At 39.6% G+C, this 5,811-nt stretch overlaps 1 pseudogene; it reads left to right on the top strand.

Annotated features, from left to right (window-relative positions):
* The first annotated feature begins 4,291 nt into the window (after window positions 1–4,291).
* LOC113415043 (zinc finger MYM-type protein 6-like) lies at window positions 4,292–5,612 on the top strand (annotated as a pseudogene).
* The last annotated feature ends 199 nt before the right edge of the window (window positions 5,613–5,811 follow it).

Raw genomic sequence — 5,811 nt, forward strand, 5'->3', positions numbered from 1 at the left:
GGAGATGAGCACCCCCTAGACCCAGAAACGACACATATGTGCGAGGGGAACCTTTATCTTTACCTATAAAGTAAAAGTTAAAAAATCTAAAAGGAGGGGGGTTATGAGGTAACTAGCCTAAGATATTTGATGAAAATATATGAGCTATATTTCATCCTGCCTGTTTCATTTGGGCACCAGGCCAGTCTAAAAATGAAGCTGTTGAAAGATTGGATAGCATTCTTAATCACAGCATTTGGGTACAGTTCAACATTCCCATTTATATTTGGCAAAGTACCTTTAATCAGCCTCTTTAAAGCAAGTAATCTTTCAAAAATATTTCTACTTGAATTTTATGAAATGGGTATTTCCTCTAACAAATTGGGGCAGTAATACAATATGATAGCTGTATCTCTTGAAGCTCTTAGAGTACTCATAGGAAAGAAGTATAACCACTAATGTCGGCCATACATATGGGTTAAATAACTTTTTTAATTCAATTATTTCAGATTGCTGGATTGAATTGAGGATTATCATATGAGACAGGGTTAAATATTTGGAAAATAGAGTGAAGACATTTTCTGGATGCATTATCTCAGTCTTGTGGGGAAAACGGAAAGCTGAAGTAAAATCATTAGGAGCAAAATAAAAGCCAAAGATGGTTTTGCTGGTTACAGGCAGCTCTTGTGAGCCAGAGATCCCAGCACCTGGTAAGCGTTCCAAAAGGTGAGGAAGTGGGTGCAAGGGAAACACAATCCCAATCACTTTCCACTTAGTGACTGGTTCACTTAGTGACAGAGCTGCCAGTCCCAGTTGTGGTTGCTAAGTGGGGAAAATATTGCATGCTTTACCATTGATTCTAACATCATCAACATTTCCACCTCTTTGACATCTGTATATTTTTGGTATAAACAAGTGTCGAACTATTGTTATAACTTCAACTTTTGTGCCTGTAATAATGCTTATTTGCATATTGGATAGACTTGTAACCTGAACTTTGCTAAATCTTAACAGAGGATCTGGACTGGAAAAAAAAAATCCAGATTGCCACTAGCCGAAAATATCCTATAGTTTTCTAAATCTATATGTAGACTAAAATTTTAGCTCTTTGCAGCTATATAGTAGGCATCTGGATTTTTGTTCCAAGATCTGCTAACAATAGCTTTAATTGTTAAAATAAATGGGTGTTTGTGGTACGAGTTCTTTCTCACAGCCGCACAGATTAAGTCTGGATATTTAATTGGAAGGAATGCAAATTAGATTAAGGGAGGGGAATAAAATCAAAGCCTGAAACACTTTTTTTCTTTCATGGATTGATAATTAAAGAGCTGTCTGGTTGGCATAAGATTGTTTCTGTAGAGTTTTAAAAGTTTAATTATCCTCTTCCTGAATAATTGAACAGAATTTCTTAGCTTTTCCCAGGCTGTAATTCGTATTTGCGCAAATCTAAGGCTTTCAGCTGTGAGCTGCAAAATCCAGACGGTCCCTGGGTAGCAGCCCAGAAATAAAGAAAATCATGTCTGGGAGCCTTTAGATCTTCCATCACATGTAGGAGAAAGCCTACTCAGTGGATACGTGCTGCCACCACCTACTTTGTCCCAGAGGTGCTTTTCTAAAAGGCAACTGGACTTTGTTTTTCCTTGAAGATATTTTGCTTCTTATCCAAGAAGCTTCTTCAGCGAAACTTCTTCACTTCATCCAAGCTTCTTGGATGAGAAGCAAAACATCTTCAAGGAAAAACAAAATCCATTTGCCTTTTGGAAAAGCACCTTTGAGACAACCATGAGCTGGATCTCCGTAGACACCATCTTCTTTATTTTTAAGTACATCTCTATTATTAAGGCATGTTCTGTTCAGGAGGATTATACCAGCACATTTCCTGCCTTACCTTCCAACTTTCTGCAGCTTAATTGAATGAGAGAAAATGCCAAACTTATCAATCTTTTCAAAAGGAATTGGAATGCCAATCTTTTTATTATACATATTCTATAAACCAGTGGTGGGATTCAATTTTTTTTTACCACCGGTTCTGTGGGCATGGTTTGGTGGACGTGGCAGGGGAAGGACACTGTAAAATCTCCAGTCAGAGGTGGTATTTGCCGATTCTCCAAACTACTCAAAATTTCCGCTACCGGTTCTCCAGAACTGGTCAGAACCTGCTAAATACCACCTCTGCTATAAACCTGTGGATAGATAAACCAAGAATTTTAGGTGCCAAAATACATCCCCAAAATTTGGTATGACTTATCTGCAAATAGGCTTATCTGTGAGTATATATGGTAATACATTTTTTAAGTACCTGCATATGTCCATGGATAAGTCCAATCGTGAATACGGCATCCTTTGAAGTTTTATCAAAAAGTCATCAGCAGTGGATAAAACAATTGTGAAAATTAAAACATGAAAATTTTGAAGGTTAGCTTATTTGCAGGAGGCACAATTTTCATGGTATCTCAGCAAAAAAAAAATGGAGTTGGCTTATCAGCTGATGGGCTTATCTGCAAATAATGCAGATAATAATGTTATTTCAAGGTTGTGAAACTAAATGGAAGGTTGAAAGCTGAAAGAGAGGAAAATAAACAGAAATAACTATTATTATCATTATTTCAATTCACATAGCCCCCCCATCTTAGAGATGCAACTCTGGTTAGCTAAATATCAACAGAACAAAAAAAAAACTTTCAAGAATTGCAGCCAGGGTGGGATGCTACCAGTTTGCTAGAACCAGTTGTTAACATTCTAAGCAGTTCGGAGAACGAGTTGTTAGAAGAAATTACTGGCCTAATCCTGTAAGGAAGTCAGGAAGGAAACATTCTGGTGTTGCTTACAGAAACTGCCTCTCCTCTCCGTTAGACCTTATTACATTCTTGGCAGGACTAGACTTCCTGTCTCAGAACCTCTCTGGAGTTTTTTCCCCTCCTTTGCTGGTACTTTGCTTGTGTGGAGTGACCATTCAAAGTTACAATGGCACTGAAAAAAGTGACTTATGACCATTTTTCACACTTACAACTGTTGCAGCATCCCCACAGTCATGAGAGGCCAGGTGAGGAGATGCATGCCTTGATGTGAGTGATATTGAGTTGGCCACACCCAGCCAATAATATGACCACCAAGCCGACCACCTAAGCCACGCCCACAGAACCAGTTGTTAAAAATTTGAATCCCACCCCTGGTTGCAGCATAAACTCAGAAAGCATCCTGCAAAACAACATCTCAAAGGCCATTTAAGCTCCTGATTCTGCACGTTTTGGAACACATCCAGGTCTTCAATGCGTTATGAAAGGACAGCAGAGCCAATCTCATGGAAGAGGAGTACAGATCGTCCTCAACTTATGACCACAAATTAATGTTGCTAAGTGAGAAATTTGTTAAGTGACTTTTCCCCATTTTAGGACTTTTCTTGCCACATTTGTTAAATGAATTGCTGCAGTTATTAAGTCAGTGACAGGGCTGCTAAGTGAATCTGGCCTTCCCATTAGCTTTGCTTGTCAGAAGGTCACAAAAGGGGATCACGTGACCTCAGGATGCTGTGACCGTCATAAATATGAGTCGGTTGTCAAGCATATGAATATAAATCGTGTGACCATAGGAATGTTGCAAAGGTCATAAGTGTGAAAAATGGTCATAAGTCACTTTTTCAGTGCCGTTGTAACTTTGAACGGTCACTGAGTGAACTGTGGTAAGTTAAGGACTACCTGTACAGTATATGAAGCTCCATGGAACAGGTGCTGTGACAGACAATGCCTTCTTTCTTTGTCCTATCAGATTAGTGGTTCTTAACCTGGGCGATATCGCCCCCAGGGGACCATATCATTTTTCAGAGGGGCGATGGAACAAAAAGGGGTGACGTGGGGCGAAGGAATGGAAGGGGGGGCGATATGGGGGTGATGGAGCGAGAAATTTTGGGGACACTTTTGAGACTTTTTTCATACAGTGAACTGCTGTATATCTGTCGTACAAAAACATCAGATCGCTCACTGTTAGTGGATTGAACTATGTTTTAAAATGTTCCTCCAGCTAGCTTCAGTACAGAACGCCGTACATATGTGAATACACATCGCTCATCTTCATGCGTGTTGCGCAGCAGCCTCTATCACTCTACCCATACAGTGGTGTGCCATTGGCCAGAATGGGCAGTGATGGAGGAGTGAGAGCTTCTTTCGAAACATTGCATGCTGAGTGGCTGTCCCCTGTGATGTCAACGTAACTGTTGAAAACAGGTTTATCGATGTCCACGTGTGTTTTATAGTGTTCCAGTGCAGTCAAAAATTTAATTTGCAGTTAGTGCCTTTCATTTCAAAGACCTCTCAACATGGCTGAGAAGAGGAAGTGTTGTGAATATTCGATGGAATACCTAAAATTGGGATTCATTCCATCTCCTTCCAATGTACAGCTTCCATTTTGTCTTCTTTCTGAGAAAACGTTTTCAAATGAAGCAATGAAGCCTTCCTGATGGAAAGACCATTTGGTAAGAATTCATTCGGATAAAGCGGACAAACCGGTATCGTTTTTCAATCCTTAAAGGCCAAGTTTGAGGGTCACAACACTGTTGAGAAGTTATTTGGAAAATTGTCACTCAACGCCAACAAGGGGCTCATTTGTTCCTAAGTATCTTTGTTGAAAGCAAAATGTGGCAAACCTCACACTATCGGAGAAATGCTGATTTTACCAGCAGTGAAACAGATTGTTGCCACCATGTTGGGGCCCAATGCAAGCACTGTCACGCAATTGATTCCTTTGAGCAACGACACCATATCAAAAAGAATTGATGAAATGGATGCTGATGTAGAAGAAAGGCTTATTGACACCTTGAAAAGTACAGAATTCGTGATGCAGATTGATGAGTCAATGAGTCGTGAAAATGAAGCCTTGTTATTGGCTTATGTCCGTTTCATCAATGGAAATGAAGAGATTGGGGAAGAACTGTTATTTGCTTGAAATTTAGCCACCGACACAAAAGGTTCTTTGATATTTAAAAAGGTTGAAGAGTTTTTAATGAGAAAAACATCCCTTTGACAAACATCGTGGCATGTACAACCGACAGAGCTGCATCCATGGTTGGACGATATCGCTGATTTCAAGCTCATCTAAAATTGGTTGTACCTGGAGTTATGACCGTCCATTGCATCATTCATAGACAGCACCTTGTCTCAAAATATTTGAGTGGCCGTTTGCACGAATCTATATGTTACGTCATTAATGCTGTGAATAAAATTAAGTCAAATGCCTTGAACAACAGACTTTTTCACAAGCTTTGTGAAGAAAATGATGAGGAGTTTGAACGTCTCCTTTTGCACACCGAAGTAAGGTGGATTTCAAAAGGAAAGTGTTTGTGGCGATTCCATGAACTTTTGACACAGTTGTCAAATTTCTTGAATCCATTAATCCAAGTCTAAGTAGTTCTCTTAAACTTTGACGTCTGGATGTAGCTTATCTCGCTGATATTTTTGAACGTAAAGCTGCAAGGAGATAAAATCAATTTTCTTAAGGCCAAAGGAGTAATCTGCTCATTTATTTCCGAATTGGACCTCCTTGCAAGCAATATGAGTCGCCAGGAGCTGTATCAGTTCCAAAGCCTTGGTAATGAATGTCAACTCCAAGCAGAAGATTTGGACGTTTTTGCTGCCACTTGAAGCAACTAAAAGAAGTTATGGAAACCAGATTCTATGATCTGATAAATCTGGAAGTGCCCACTTGGGTGTTAAATCCTTTCACAGCAGATTTTGCACAACCTCATCCCAAATTGCAAGAGCCACTGACAGATCTGAAATATGACTGTGAAGCCCAATCACATTTTTAGAGTTACAGCGACAAAGCTTTTTGGGTGAAAAT

Source organism: Notechis scutatus, chromosome 2 (genome assembly GCF_049901735.1).
Source record: "Notechis scutatus isolate UNSWTSFEM ecotype Mainland chromosome 2, rNotScu1.2, whole genome shotgun sequence".
Taxonomy (NCBI): Eukaryota; Metazoa; Chordata; class Lepidosauria; order Squamata; family Elapidae; genus Notechis; species Notechis scutatus.